Source organism: Petaurus breviceps, unplaced genomic scaffold (genome assembly GCF_028583685.1).
Source record: "Petaurus breviceps papuanus isolate PSGF00001 unplaced genomic scaffold, PetGlider_PUasm1.0 90804, whole genome shotgun sequence".
NCBI classification, from domain to species: domain Eukaryota; kingdom Metazoa; phylum Chordata; class Mammalia; order Diprotodontia; family Petauridae; genus Petaurus; species Petaurus breviceps.
The window spans coordinates 17,665,605-17,681,632 of record NW_027187348.1 but is presented as its reverse complement, the minus strand read 5'-3'; the positions used below and the strand labels follow the sequence as shown (position 1 = coordinate 17,681,632).

Here is a 16,028-nt window from a genome sequence, read left to right as displayed (position 1 = left end):
TTTCTTACTAAGAGAATCATTTTAAACTCTTGAAAAATTCAAGTGTTGTTGAAAGAAAGCTGGATTTGGAGGCAGAAAACCTTGGATTAGAATATCTGCTCTGACACTAACTACCTGTGTGGCTTGGTGAGCCATTTAAATTTTCCTGGCTTCAATTTCTTTACCTATAAAATGAAGGAATTGGATTAGATGATCCCAAGGTTCTTCCAGTCCTTAATTTGTGATCCTATGATCTATAAGTACATGAATGTATTTAATGAGAAAAGATAGTGATTTCAAGGGCAAAAACAACATCTAGAGCATAAGCCAGGGTGCTACTTCAATCAGGGCAGGGCAAGTTCTTGACCAGTTAAGAAGATGATGACAGAAGATTTAAAAGAATCTTCAACCTTAAAACAGAATCCTTAAACTCTCTCAGAATGATGATTTTGTATGGGTTTCTTTTAGCCCCAATCTCTCAAGGTGAGGTGAGTTAGATTTTATTTTTATCCTTAGGCTTCTCTTCTACATGTTCAGGAAGTTTGTTCTCTTGGCATCAATTTGAGCCACCACAAATTTTATTTCCCTCTTTTTAAGGTTTTATTGGCTAGTACCCCTTATTCAATATACTCATCTAAAAATATATCCGTTTTTACAAAGTAAAAAAAAAGTAACAAGACCAAACATATAAACATTTCCCCCAAAAATCTGGGGAACAACTATCCACCGCATGCATATACCACCTTGTCTTTCAGGAGGGCAAAGAGATTAGCCTTCAAAATTTACTACATAGCATTAATAGCTGCAAGTTTAAGTTCAAAGCTTCATTCTGCTACTATACTATATTATTGTTCCTTAAGGCTTCCCTTCTGGGATGATTATAGCAAACAGTCCTGGACTTCAAGATCTCGATGACTCAAACTTCCAGGTGAAAGGGTCCTTTCCTTCAACCTACAACTGAAAGGCACAAAATTAATAAGATCGAAACTCCAAATTTATTTCTCAGAACCACATGGCCTAAGGGGGAAAGGATCAATGACCTTCAGGACCTGTTCCCCTTAGTACATGGTGCCACCCAATGGGAATGAGTCAGCTATTAACCCCTGGTTGTAATTGCACAAAAGAGACCAACTAAGCTAAGGTAGTTTTGAAGAGTAAGTTCTGGCTTTGCAGACAAAAAAGTTTTCTTCCAATTATGTCATAGACCTATATAGAATATCTCTCCATGCACCAGTTCTGTCTCCCAGGAGCAGATATCAAGGACTTCCTGCACGGGTGATGCTATTTTAGGTAGTCTAAGCATGCACAAAACCCAGTTTAAATGACATTGAGTATAGCATAATATGGTTCATATGTGATCTCATTTATTTTTTCTTTTGCAAAGAAATGGTTAAGTAATCAATAGTAAAACATCTAGTTTCAATGTATGTATTTGAAGATCATCATTTACAGAAAACCGAGTATTAGGTTAAGAGATCAATAGCCTTTGAATTTATGCTGCTCTTACTTTCTACCTGAAGTGTTATATAACTTGTGGGATTTAAAGGAATGAAAGTAAAATAAAAGTCATTCCAGCAGTTATTCAATTTATCTTGTATTTCATGAAACTTCCTTTTCCCATGCATACCTACTCTATCTAGCTGTCCCCAGACTATGCTTCACATTCCATCCAGTCATCTGTTCCATCTCCTTTGCTACAGCATACATAGGCCTGCACCCTCCCTTGCATCCCTCATCCCTTTCTTTTCATCTCTTGGTCTGGGAACAGTAACTAAATAGTATCATCACTGCTTTTGGAAAGGGTGTGATATCCCACTGTTCTCTGGCTCTGTTTATTATCCCTGTGAATCACCAGATCAAAATTTCCTTGACTGGCCACCACTCCTCTATTTATTTTTCCCTTCTTATTTGAATGTAAACTCCTTGAGAGCAGAGGATCTCTTTCTCCTATGAATCGGCATCAGTAACACCTAACTCAGATCCTAGCAGATGTAAAAGCTTAATAAATAAATTATTTAATTAATTCAATAAAAAATTTAATAAATAAAGCTCCAATATAACTCTTGTCCTCCCCAACCAAAAAGTCATCTCTTATAACAAAGAATTAAAAAGAAAGGGATAAAAATACTTCAAAAGAATCAATCATCAAGTCTGCCAACATATGGTGTGTTGTACCTTCATGATTCTCTACTACTGCCAGAAAGGCAAAGAGGTATATTTCCTTAGGGTCAAGTTGAGAATTAAAGTTTCAATGTTGTCATTTTCTGTCTTTTCATTTACATTGTTTCTTGATTAAAGTTGCTTTATTTTATATCAGTTCATATAAATAAATCTTCCTCTGCCTACCCGTTTATATCATATTCATTTATTCTTATGACAATAACACATATTATTGCATTAAAGTACTATAATTTAATCATTCTGTCAGTCTCTCAACAAGTCTGTATCATACATTTGCCATGTGGCAGGCACTATGTTCTGCACTGATAATGCAAATATGAGTAAAAAGAAAAAACCTCCAGTCCTTGCCCTAACATTCTATTCAGGGAAAATAGCACATTAAGGGGAGATGAAAGGGTGGGAGAAGATAAAGATAGCCAGCATGAGTTGGGGGAGGGGAGTGGAGATCATAGGGAAAACCTGTCAGAGAGCCAGGATGTCATTTTGAGGAATAATGAGGGCATAACTGGCCGGGGACTCCGAGGATCTGAAAAGAAACAGTAAATGAAATGGGTAGTCGACAGGACACTTTCAATGTGTGTATTCTAGGGATGGATTGAGCTTCCAAGATGAATGGTCATGGTAGAGAAAGTATAGAAGAGAGTCAGAGTAACAACCTGGGGAGAAATATTGCACAATTTGTGGGCATCGACTTTGTTCCCAGTTCTTTGCCACCATAAAAAAGTGTTGCTATAAATATGGTATATATCATACCTTTTGTGTTAGTCCACTATATGTCTTGTACCTCATCATTTATATTTTATGCGAAAAAAAATTTAAATGAAGCATTTCTCCATATTGGTGGTTAAACCCATGTAACGGTGTAGAAAATGTACCACTTTACAATGAAATTGCAGATATTTCTAAATAGTCTTGTAGACAATTTTCTTGGTATATCAGATGGCACTGAAGAACTATCTAGATCTCATTTCTGAGGCATCTAATAATTTGTAAGTTCTAATTGTGCAAATTTCTAATTTCCTTGCAAATTGAAATTCTTTTTTTGGTGTCACTACTAATGTTAAAATATAATATAATTATATAATAATAATAATAATGTTAAAATATCACTACTAATGTTAAAATAACAGAATAATAGAATTTTGAAGTAAGAAAGAACATTGGTGACTATACCTGATTTCCAGAAATTTATATTTAGGACTTCTTATAAAAATATTTAAGATGTATTGTTTCATGTGCACTCAATAGTTTATCTTTGAAATCTGGTGATAGAGAGCTTCAGACAGACATAATCCCAAATACTCAAATAGTCATCTGTGATCTTATCAATGTATCTGTTCTATCCAAAGATGCAGATAATTCATTAAACCTGCCCATTCTGTGTAACTTTTTTCATGTCATTCTATAGTTTCTATTTAGTTTATTAACCCAATATCACTTAAAATTATACTTATTAGAGAATAAGAACAACTGTTTATACATAGTTGTCATCATTTTGTTAGCTCCATCAGTATTCTGATGGTATTATTGGTGCAGCTTGACATCACAATGGCAAAGGATCATTGCATTTTAGAATTGCAAATACTGGCACTGGTTCCTGAAGTCTTTGAACAGTTCCTTTTCCTCTATGCCCTCATTTGAGGATGGTTGGCTTAATCTGTTTAATAGTTCCTTCATTCTTCCTTCTTCCAGTCCAAAGTTGAGGGATGTTTCAAGTACTAAAAGCTCCCACAGGGCATACTGATATGTGAAACTTTACTGACAATTTGATGTTTCTATTGTTTTTCAGTCATATCTGACTCTTTGTGAACACATTTGATGTTTTCTTGATGAAGGATTGTCATATTCCTTCTCAGCTCATTTTAAAGATGAGGAAAGTGAGACAGATAGGGTTAAGTGACCTGCTCAGAATCACCCAGCTACAAAGTGTCTGGGGCCAGATTTGAATTCAGAAAGAGGAGACTTCCTGACTTTCTGATGCAAGATTTCCTGGCTCTATCCACTGTGGCACCTAGCTGCCTGTCATCAAAAAAGTGGATCACTAAATGAAGTTCTTCATCATGAGCAATACATTACTTCTCCCGGTCTTCAGTAATATGTTCCAAGATTCTTGCCATTATTACCTAGTATTTTTATTTGATTTAGTATATACTGTATAAAGTTGGGAACATGCTCAACTTTTCAATTTTTAAAATATATTTCATAGACTTATTTCATCATGATGCTTAATTTAAACTTCTCACTTGCATTGAATGAAAATTTTCTAAACTATACGGTTTTTCAATTACTTGTATGAGCTTATTGGCTTATTTTAGGTCCAAATGGTGAATTTTTTTTTGAAATTCTCGTTTTCTAATCTAATTTATAAATATTGAAAGACCCCATAACACACACTGCCATCCTTTAATGTAAGAAATGTAAGTACTCATTTTCTATTCATTGTTTAGAGTTGATCATTTAATAATAATCAAGCATGACCATATGTATTTAGGACTTTTCTATCTATAATATATCTGCATGTATTATAAATAATTTTATCATGACTATATTTATATTTATATGCATATAGAAAGAGCAATTGAGATTATGTAAATTTCAAATAAGATTTATTTTTAAACAAACATAGCAGCCTTTTACTTTTAAATGAATGTTAATTATAGAAAATAGTCTTCTAAGGATAGTTTATACATGACGGCTATAAAATGATTATTGATTTTTGTGTATGACTTATGCAATCAATATAACTGGTCCAAAGTTATACCTTGCTTATGATTAAAACATTTTTAGTGGGCTGGACAATCTGTATTAGCTAGCTGAATAACACTTTGATCACACATGTAATTTATATAATAGACTATAAAATGTTTGAACAGGAAAACTTCTTATCAGTCATCTAATAGAAGTGATTTGCTTTAAAATCTCTTAGTTTTATTTATAATCTTTGCAATCTCTGTTTTCCATCCTACTTTATTTTATAATTTCTTCCAAAATAATTGTTTGAGGCTTATTAATGTATTGATTATTTGCATATTCAAGTTCTTGTTTATTCATTTAAGTTGCTATGACAGTTTAGAGATATAAAGTTTCCCCTATGGAATGCTTACTTTGCATTCCAGAGTTTTTGGTATGTTATCTCATGTCCTTTTTTTAGCCACTGAATTTTTTTTTTTCATTTACCTTGGTACTCAGAAAATTTTGCCATAAATTCAAGTGATTTATGTTGAAAGGCAGACAAAGTGAAGCAAAGAGAATGATGATCCAAAGATTAGGTCACCATGCTTTTCATTTTTCAGTCATGTCCAACTCTCCATGACCCCATTTGAGGTTTTCTTGACAAAGATAATGGAGCAGTTTGCCATTTACTTCTCCAGCTCATTTTACAGGTGAAGAAACTGAGTCAAGCAGGATTAAATGACTTGCCCAGGGTCAACCAGCTAGTAAGTATCTGAGTCTAGATCTGTACTCAGGTCCTTTGGACTCCAGAGCCAGCACTCTTATCCAGAAGTGACTCTCATTCACCTAGTGACCATACTCATAGTCAATAATATATTATCTTTAATAGAATTACTCAATTTGTGATGATCCTATACGTATAGTAAATTTTATTATTATCAAGTTCACTTTTGCTTATATAAATCTGCCCATTTTACTATCCTACTAATATAACCTGGTTATTTATCTTCTTCAATAATCCACATTCTATTTCTTCTTTAAGGACATAGACATATTCCTTGCCTCTTTTATAAAGTTTATTTTATAGAAATGACCTGCATCTCCCCTTTCTCTTCTCTAATTCCAGTCTATATTTCCCATAAGAGATACTGTAGTAAAGAAGAAGGAGCACTGGAATGGATTCAAATCATAATTTCACTATTTCCAATTGTGTAACATTAAACAATTTACTTTACCCCAATGAATCTATTTCCTCAATATTAAAGTGAAGAGAATGGGATAGGACACATGTAAAGTTCCTTCCAGCTTGGTCTATGGATCTAGGTGTATCATACAATTTAATATTTGGGGGATATCATCTTGTCTTATTCCCTAATTACTCCATGTGTATACATTTGCCACTTTAATGAGAGTGCAAGCTACCTGAAATCAAGAAAAATAGTTTGCTACTATACTATCTTTCAGAAACTAAAGACGCTGATACACATTTGGAAGTTCCTCAATAATCACTTTTAATAGCTTGCTTGAATACATTAGTGATTAATCTATTGTACACTGAGGACCATGCTGAATGCATGAGTAAATGAGATAATTGCATAGCCAGAAGATGAAAGAGTTATATAAAAGTATAATTCACAAACTACTTGATAAAATTTTGGCCCACATCTACAATGTTCTCTGAAGTTACTGAGATATAATTGACAGAATTCTGTCCCTTTATCTCTCTTCTTCTCATGCTTCTTTTATTTCTTAGAGACCTATCTCAGTCTACCTATATCTAAGTCAGACTGTTCTCGAGTTTTTTGAGATTTTTAAGAATCAAATAATGACTACTTACCCCAAAAGTTAATTTCCCTTGAGTTATTAAATAAAAAAAATAATTCCTTCTAGATATTTTTTACTCAATCTATTCTAATTCTTAACTTTCAAACTAACACCCAATTATTTGCATGCTTAAAATATTATAGTAAAATTTGAGCTCTGGTATTACTAAGCCTCTTTATTTATACTTTGAAAAAATTTCTCTGAGATCCTTGATCTTATGTTTCTCTAGATTAAGCTCAGGATCATTATTGTCATCATTATTATTATTTTGTCTCGCACATGTATACACATGTGTATGTACATGTTGTGTGTACATGTGTATACATATGTGTGTATCTATATCTATCTATCTATAAATATATGGATACATTACTTGGTGGTGGTTTGATTGACATGATGCCAAATTTAGGTATTATCATCAACAATCACTCCAAACTTTGGGACATTATCATGATATCACTCTTATTTCACTTTCACTTCCTCTCTTCCCAGTCTTGACACTTTTAGCTTATCTATTCAAATCTTCTCTGCTTTCTTTGAATCTCTTGCTTTCTGGTCCTATTGCCATCTTTGCCTTGAAAAACCCTAACATTGTACTACTTCCAATATCTGCCTCCACGACTCTGGAAGGAAGTTAGTCAATAGGATTGACTGGTTCCACTACAAATTTGTATCATCTAAACTCAATTTGTCTCTTTTTGTTTTTACTTGATTTATTTTTAGTCATTCCTAATGGATTACTTATCTCATTCCCCAAAGTAACTGTTCCAAAACTTTTCCTCTTATCCATGCTTCCCTGTCCTCACCTTCTTCTCCTCACCGCCTCATTTGAAAGATTCAATGCTTTACTAAAAATAGAAGCCATTCATCAAGAGTTCTCTCTTCTTATCTTCTCTATATCTCATACCACCTTGACATTATCTCCTGGTCTTTACTCCAGTTCCTTAATCTCACTTCATCTCTCTATCTTTTGCTGTATCAATGTCTCTTTTTTTCTTTCTGACTTTATCTTTGTCTTTCCATGTCTTTCTCTTTAATTTTATTTTCCCTACCTATGTGTTCCTCCCTTGCTACCAACAAACACTCCCATCTTAAAGATTCAAAAACAAAACAAAAACTCTCATTTGATTTTATCACATTTCCAAGTTATCATTCTATATCTCTTCTCTATTTTACAACCAAATTCTTGGGAGGAGGAAAGGGAGATGAGGGTGAGGAATGTTTAATTACATGGCCTCTATTTCCTCTTTATTTATCTCTCAGATCTTTGCAATGTGGCTTTCAATCTCATCACAATTGAAAATGCCTTCCTCAAAGTTACCAAAGATCTTCATAATTCCCAAATATGATGACTCCTTTTTGTCATCATGCTTCTTGAGCTATTTGTAGCATTTCATACTATTGCTCGCCCTCTCCTCTTTGACATTAGCTCTGCTATGGGTTTTCAGGACACTGTTATTTATTGCTTCTCCTTCTACCTTTTGGACTTCAGGCCTCAGTTTGCTTTGATGACGCTCACCTGAAATCCTCTCTATATTTCCATTACTATGATAAAATAATTTTTTTGCATTATTTCTGGAAGATATATGTTAATCTCTTCTCCTAAGTCCCCACTGTCTTGTGGATCAAAATAGCTCTCTCTAATCTGTACTTTTATATGTGTGTTGTCTCCCTTTATTATAAGGTCTTTGAGGACAGGGGTTATTTTTTTCATATTTGCATTCTTAACTCTTCAAAATAGGGAGTTAATTAACAGAGAGAGAGAGAGACAGAGACAGAGAGAGAGTAACAGAGAAACAGAGAGAGAGAAAAGGGAAGGAGGGGGAGAGGGAGAAAGATAGGCAGGGTGAGAGGAAGAAAAATGCTTTTTTATCATTCATGGTCTATAAAGTGCATTGTAAACCTTTACACAAGATGTAAATGTAAGATATCATGGAATTTTAGAAAAGTTATTGTATGTATGAATATTTCATACTTTAGTATATTGTCAGGTTCTAAAAGCTAAGTACAGAGACCATGAGATATAAGGGTAAGTTCTATTCACAATGAATTTGTTACTTAAGATGAAGAACCCCTTTTCATATGTGATCAGTTTATCCTCTGCCTTGTGAAGGATATAAAACTTTGTGAAAGCTATTTTATACTACATATAAGATATTATTTTGATTAGCATATGAAAAGTCCAGCATAAATGATGATTTTGCTCCCAGAGCATAAATCAACCCTGTGCCTTTTCCCTAGGCATACATTTGCATAGACCAATAGGAAAATCTGAAAGTTAAAGCTTAAAAGTATATCCCTCAATGTCAGCACTATTTAGTATTTATTGGGTAAGTGTTCATTGTCTGGTTATTACCTACTCAGATAATGAAAATTTGGGAACTTTACTGGATTAACACAAACCAAGTGGTGTTGTCAAAAGAGAAGGCTAAATTTCTGCTCCATATCACCAGGGAGTTGACCAGCCAAATCTGAGGGCCTGAGGGAACAGAATTGGAAAGGTTTTTGACAGTCCTGCCTTAAGAGTCTGTTCTTTCTCAAAGAGCAAAACAATACCACAAACTAGGATTGCAGCTGAGCCTGAGACTGGAGGTGATGAACTACAGCTGCCATTTAAGAATAAGCCTTGGAGAGTACAAAAGACCGGCTCATTCAGGAGAGAAGCTTAGGCTCTATGAAGAGCAAGTTCAGTTAAAGAACTCAATCAAGCAGAACTTCCTTGTTTGAGGCTAGGCAAGACCGGTAGAACAGCATGTCCAGTAGAGACTTCACGTCTATCATTTAACTTCATGATGAGTCTGCAAGGAAAGAAAGAGTATTAGGACCATGCAGTTTTCAAGAAAGAAAGGACATTGAAGCCCTGTAATTCCAGAATTATGAGTTCCCAGTCTCTCCATTGGGATGATGTGTAACTGTGAAAGAGTTCTCACATTTTTGAGGAGGGCAAGATTTTATTTTTATTTATTTTTTTATTATTAGTTTAAAGCAATTGGGGTTAAGTAACTTGCTCAAGGTTACACAGCCAGTTATTTTTTGTGTGGGTGCCAAGTATCTGAGGCCAGAACCGATCCTGGGTCTCCCAATGCCAGGGCTGCGCTCTTACTCACTGTGCCACCTGGCCACCCTGAGGGCAAGATTTTAAAACTATAATTCTTGCTGTGTCATTTGAGTAAGGTGTGTATGTGTGTGTGTGTGTGTGTGTGGGGGTGATTATCTTCTAATTGACTGTTAGTGGGGAAACTGGTTGTGGTGGCTAGAATGGTATAGCTTTTGAGGTGTGGTGCCACAGGCAACCCTCACTGTAGTTGCCTCTCTGGTTATACAAACCACTAGAGTGAGTTGGCAGATCATGTTACAAAGTAGAACTTTGCCTACTAGATGTCCTTAAACCATTCCCTCATTTCTTAAAACACCCCCCTCCCCCCCCCACAACACTCCTATCTCTAACCCAGATTTTTTTTTATAGTAACCTTCCTTCTCTAGACACCTAGAAGCTCTTGTTACCCAAATGATTGTCTTCACTTCCCCACGCATACAGAGAGGAAATCCCACTGACAAACTTATCCAAACTGTGCTATTAGAAAGTTATTATTTAAAGAGTTTTATAGGATAAAAACAAGAATGTTTTACCTACTTTGCTCCTTTTTATCTATTATCTTTATCAATTTTGTACACTGTTAGCTTCTTCTGATTGCTTTCTTTCCAGCTCAAGGTGATCAATATTTTTAGACAAACTGTACTGGTTAGGTCCACTACAAATTTTTCTGATCTGACTTCATCTTGTTTTTCAATAGTAGTTGCTAATACCATCTGTTCACATTTTCCTAAACTGGATCTTCAAAGGAAAATTTCAAAATATCTGATTAAATTAGACTTTATGCTGCCTTTGAGTGAGCAATGTGACCAACTCTTCCAATATGATCCTCTACAAGGAGAACTGGTCTGTCCTTCCACTTCATTGTAATTTAAAATGTCTTTTCTTTTCCTTTTTAATGAGAGTCCCTATGAATATAGTTTACTTATTCTTGTAGAATATCAGATTATTGTATAATATATAAACTTTCATAAACATTTTTTTAAATAAGTAGTGGTAAGGGTTTTGTTATTTTTCAGTTATTTTTGACTATTTGTTACCCCATTTGAAGTTTTCTTGGCTAAGATAATGGAGTGGTTTGTCATTTCCTCCTCCAGTCCATTTTACAGGTGAGGAAAGTGAGGCAAACAAGATTAAATTATTTGCTCAGGGTCACTCAGCTAGTAAGTATCTGAGATCAGATTTGAACTCAGGTGTTCCTGACTCCACATCTGGCACTCTATCCAAAACAGCACCAGGAATTAAATTAAGGTTTATAGATTATTTTAAAAAATTGTGAGAAATCTTGATCCCATCTGACATAATTCTACAGCCATCAATATGGAAGTGAAAGAAAGCCTCAAAGAACTGATTGTATAATTAGAATTAAAAGTGAAACCTAGAGATCATCTAATCTAAATCTTTCATTTTGAAGAGGAAGGAACTGAGGCACAGATAGTTAAAAGGACTTGCTCCAGGTTACAAAAAAAAGTAAGCAGCAGAGGCAGATATGAGTACAGGTCCTCTGGCTAAAAATCTATGTTCTTTTTTTATGTACACATTGCCTCAAGTTTATTTATCATAACGTGTGTGTATGCATATGTATGTGTATATGTATATATGTATAAGTTTGTATATATGTATGTATACACACATGCACATTTATTTTATACACATGCATTTGATTTCTAGTTAGTTTCTCCTCATTTGAGATTATTTTAGGATTGTTTATAGCTTTTTATTTTTAATACATATTCAATTAATCATGTCCTAATGTTTCTAATGAATGCTTGTAGAGAGAGAGATTTTTCCCATGACCACTATTTTAGGTGTATATTAAACTGTTATATCATTATTACCATCTTAATTCACTTAGATATTAGTTACTTCTATGTTTTGTTCTTTGGTCCACTTGATAGTTAAGATTCGATTGTTAAGTCTCCAAGTGAATTTATATCTTTTATTTGCTGTCCCAAAATTCTTTTGAACTGCTTTTGTACTGAATTGTGTGGTTTTTATATCCTAGTACATGGTTGATTACTGTGTATGTGCCCTGTACTGCTGAGAAGAAGGTTTTTTTCCACATTTCATTTTCTCCAGAGATGTATCATGTCTAGCCCCTCTACAATTCTATTTGCCTCCTCAACTTCTTTCTTGTTTATTTTGAGGTGAGGTTTATCAAGTTCAGAGAGGGTGAGGTTGAGGTCCCCCACTAGTATTGTTTTGCTACCTATTTCTAATTTTGATTACCTTGGATTCTCCTCTAGGAATTTGCATGCTATACCACTTGGTGCATATATGTTAAGTAATGATATTGCTTATGTCTTGATGCTGTCTTTTAGCAGAATATCGTTTCCTTCCTTATCTCTTTTAATTAGATCTATTTTTGCTTTTGTTTTATCTGAGATAAAGATTGCTACCCCTGATTTTTTTTAACTTTAGCTGAAGCATAATATATTCTACTCCAGCCTTTTACCATTACCCTGTTTGTATCCCCTTGTTTAATTAAAATGTGTTTCTTGTAGACAGCATATTGCACGATTGTGGTTTTTAATCCATTCTGCTATCCACCTCCAATTCATGGAAGAGTTTATCCCATTCACATTCAGAGTTATTGTTACTATCTGTTTCTTTCCCTCCATCCTATTTCCTCCCCTGTTTATGCTTTTGATTCTTCATTCTCTGTACCCATTAAGGGTTTTCCTTTTGAGTACCACCTCCCTCAGTATTCCCTCCCTGTGCCCCCCTTTGCCTACCCTTTCCCCTTACTACTTTTCCCTCCCTCCTAACCACCCTCCCCCTTTATTCCTCCTACTGCCTGTGGGGAACAATGGATTTTATACTTAATGGAGTATGCTATTCCCTCCTTGAAACCAAACTGATGAGATTAAATTTCATACAGTGCTCCTCTCCCTCCCTTGTTTCCCTCTATTATAATGAGTTTTTGTGTCTCTTCATGTTAGAAACCTAAACTTAACTGATTATGTTGATCCCTCTTTGAACCAGAACCAATGAGAATAAAGTTCATATGATGTTCATCTCCTCCCTCCTTCCTTCCCCTCTACTGTAGTATGTTTTTCTGCCTCTTCATGTGACATAGTTTACCTTTTTCTTCCTCATCCTTTCTTTTCTCCCATTACAACCGTTTTGTACACTAAGGGTTTTTTTTATCACCAGATTAGGTCATTTATACCCACACCCTCTATGTATATCCCTTTTAAATTTCGCCAAAATTATATAAATTTCAGTATTGACAGGTATCCACTTCTCACACAGGGATGTAAACAGTTTGTTCTTATTGAATCCCAAGTTGTGTATCTATGCATGTCTGCATGTGTGCATGTATGTGTGTGTGTGTGTTTTCCTTGTTTATCTTTTTATGTCTTTCTTGAATCTTGTAATTGGAGGTCAAATTTTCCATTGAGCTCTGTTTTTTCATCAGGAAAGTCTGGAAGTCCCCTATTTCGTTAAATGACCATCTCCTTGACTGAAAAATTATGCTCAGCTTTGCAGAGTAGTTGATCCTTGGTTTCAGTCCAAGATTTTTTGCCCTATGAAATGTCAAATTCCAGTCCCTCTAATCTTTTAATGTAGAAGCTGCTAGGTCCTGTGTAATCCTGACTCTAATTCCACAATATTTGAATTGCTTATTTTTGACTGCTTGCAGTATTTTCTCCTTCACCTTGTAAGTCTGGAATTTGGCTACTATATTTCTTGGAGTTTTCAATTTGGGATCTCTTTCAGGAGTCTGGTGAATTCTTTCAGTAACTATTTATCCTTTGATTCTAGTACCTCAGGACAGTTTTCTTTGACAATCTCTTGGAGGATGTTATCCAGGCTGCTTTGTTCATCATGGCATTCTAGTACACCAATAATTCTTAGGTTATCTCTCCTGGATCTGCTCTCAAGTTCAGTTGTTTTCCGGTTTTATACCTTTTTTCTCATTTTTCAATCTTTATGTTTTGTTTGACTGACACTTCAATTTGATTCTAATTTTTAGTGAATTAGTTTCCTCAATGATTTTTTGAAGCTCCTTTTCCATGTGTTCAGTTTTCATTTTTAGGGAGTTATTTTCTCCAGTTAGATTTTGAACCTCCTGGCCCAGTTCACTAATTTTACTTTTTGAGGATTTGTTTTCTTCAGTGATATTTTTTTTTTCCCAATTTGGTCACTGTAGATTTAAATTTATCTTCTACCTCTCTAATTTGGCTTTTAAAGTCTTTCTTGAGCTCCTCCAAGAATGCTTTTTGGGCTTGAGACCAGTTCATATTTTCTTCTGTGGTCTCAGGTGTGAGTATACAGTCCATGTTGTCCTCTGAATTTGGTTTTTCTTGCTCACTATAATAAGATTATATCATTATTGATTTCACAGATTCCTTCTTTCCCATTGTGATTGCCTATGTGCTGAATTTCTAGAGTAGATTTCTGCTTCTGGGGTTGTAATGTAATGCCAAGGAAAGGTAACTTCCCAAGGTTCAAAATACCAGCATAGGTGCTCTCCATTTTATTCAGTGACCAACCAAGAACAGAGAAGATCAAAACATGACATCATTCAAAATACAGCATTTACTAAGTGTGATTAAATAATCTCCAAGTACTACCCCACCCCAGGACCTTCCATTCATTCAATCAATTACAAAGTCCCTGTTCTAAATACTACTCCACCCCTAGGCTGTATCTTCATTTGGTCCATCACAAAGCCCCTCTTCTCAAATGGAGATTAGTTTCCAATCTAAGTAAAGTACATTCATTTGTTCAACCATAGAACACAAAAAGGTCAAAAGTTCCCCACCCCTGGATCACAATTGAAGCTACCCCAGAGTTACATCAAGTTTAAGGACAGCACTTAATACCCAAATGGAGGTCTTTTCTTCATCTTGACATGAGGCAAGTTCTCAGCAATCTTAGTTCCTGGGGAGACAAGGCTTAGCAAGGCCACAAGATACATTGCCAGTCTCTTCATTAATTCATCCTCTGTCTGCAGAACAGTCCTAGAACCCCTGAAAACATTAGCAAAACCCTCTCCCAGGCTTTCTGTAAACATACAACAAGAAAATCCTTCTTCAGGGCTTCTGAACCAACAGCAAGGTTCCCAGACCCCTGCAACAACAGCACTGTCCTTCACCAGTGGACAGTATTCACTCTCTGTCTGCAGGACAGTCTCAGGAGCTCTTCACCAACAGAAAGGTTCCCAGACCCCTGCAACAACAGCACTGTCCTTCACTAGTGGACAGTATTCACTCTCTGTCTCCAGGACAGTCTCAGGAGTTCTTAGCTAACAGCCAGGTTCCAGGACTTCTTCAACAAAAGGACTGTCTTTCACCAGTGGACAAATCTGGCAAAACAACATCAAAACAGACAGACAAAGTACCAGCCAAACAGCCATGTCTCCTCAGTCCTTGGCAGCTCCAGGGGCAGGTCTCAAAAGTCCAGGGCAATTCAAAATGGCCCTCTGCAATCCTCTCAGTCTCTCTCTCTGCCTCCACGAGGGTGCTGCTTCCAAAAAATTCTTCTGCCTCTCTCTTGTCTCTCCAAATCTACGTCACCCGCTCCTCCCAGTTCGTGTCTCTCTTTTTAAGTCAACAAGTCCATCCCACAGGTGGGATTAACAAACTCTGGGTTTTAACACAATCAATTTGAAAACTCAAGCCAATACAGGGGAATCTTTAAATGCCATTACTATCACAGGGGTACAGATGTACCATGCTTCTCAGGCTGGGAGGTATAGGTTTAATTGTTAACTTTGTGTGCTATAGCTTCTGGGTGTCTAGACTGATGCCAAGGCTAGGACTCTCAGTGTTTTCCCTGAGTTACCCTGAAGCTCACATAGTAACCTGTGGGGGAGGGGTGGTCTGGACACTTCAGGTTTCCACCTCTGTGCCTATGGGCTACAGCCTAGGCAGCTTAGAAGCTAATGGCCTGCAATGCTGGTGTCTGCAGATTCCCCTGGTGGTGCTAAGGCATACCTGGGCTTGTGTTGTTAGCTCTTGCTGTTTCCACTCCCCTGAATTTTCAGGAGTTCCTGGTGGTCAGCAGAGGTGGGGCTTGTTGGGACAGCCCCTGGTTTTCACTTCAGACTCCATACTGCTTCAGTTACACCCTTCCTTCCCTTACACTTTACTACCAAGCCTCAGGTTTTTTTTCTACTAATTCAGAATTTTACTTTGGGTTTTCTTGGTCAGGGAGCGGGGATCAGAGCACCTGGGGATTACTCCACCATCTTGGCTCCAGGAAGATCAGGTAGGTGATTTTTAAATAACCAGGCTGTGGGCTGGTATCCCCAGGAGAAGCTTCTGTA

At 36.0% G+C, this 16,028-nt stretch overlaps 1 long non-coding RNA gene across 1 annotated transcript in view; it reads right to left on the bottom strand.

Annotated features, from left to right (window-relative positions):
• LOC138147740 (uncharacterized) overlaps positions 1 to 14,782 on the bottom strand; it is a 67,341-nt gene extending 52,559 nt beyond the window's left edge. The window contains exon 1 of the long non-coding RNA XR_011164872.1: positions 14,523 to 14,782. This is a non-coding gene — a long non-coding RNA (uncharacterized lncRNA). The remainder of the gene's footprint in view (positions 1 to 14,522) is intronic.
• Between the last annotated feature and the right edge of the window lie 1,246 nt (positions 14,783 to 16,028).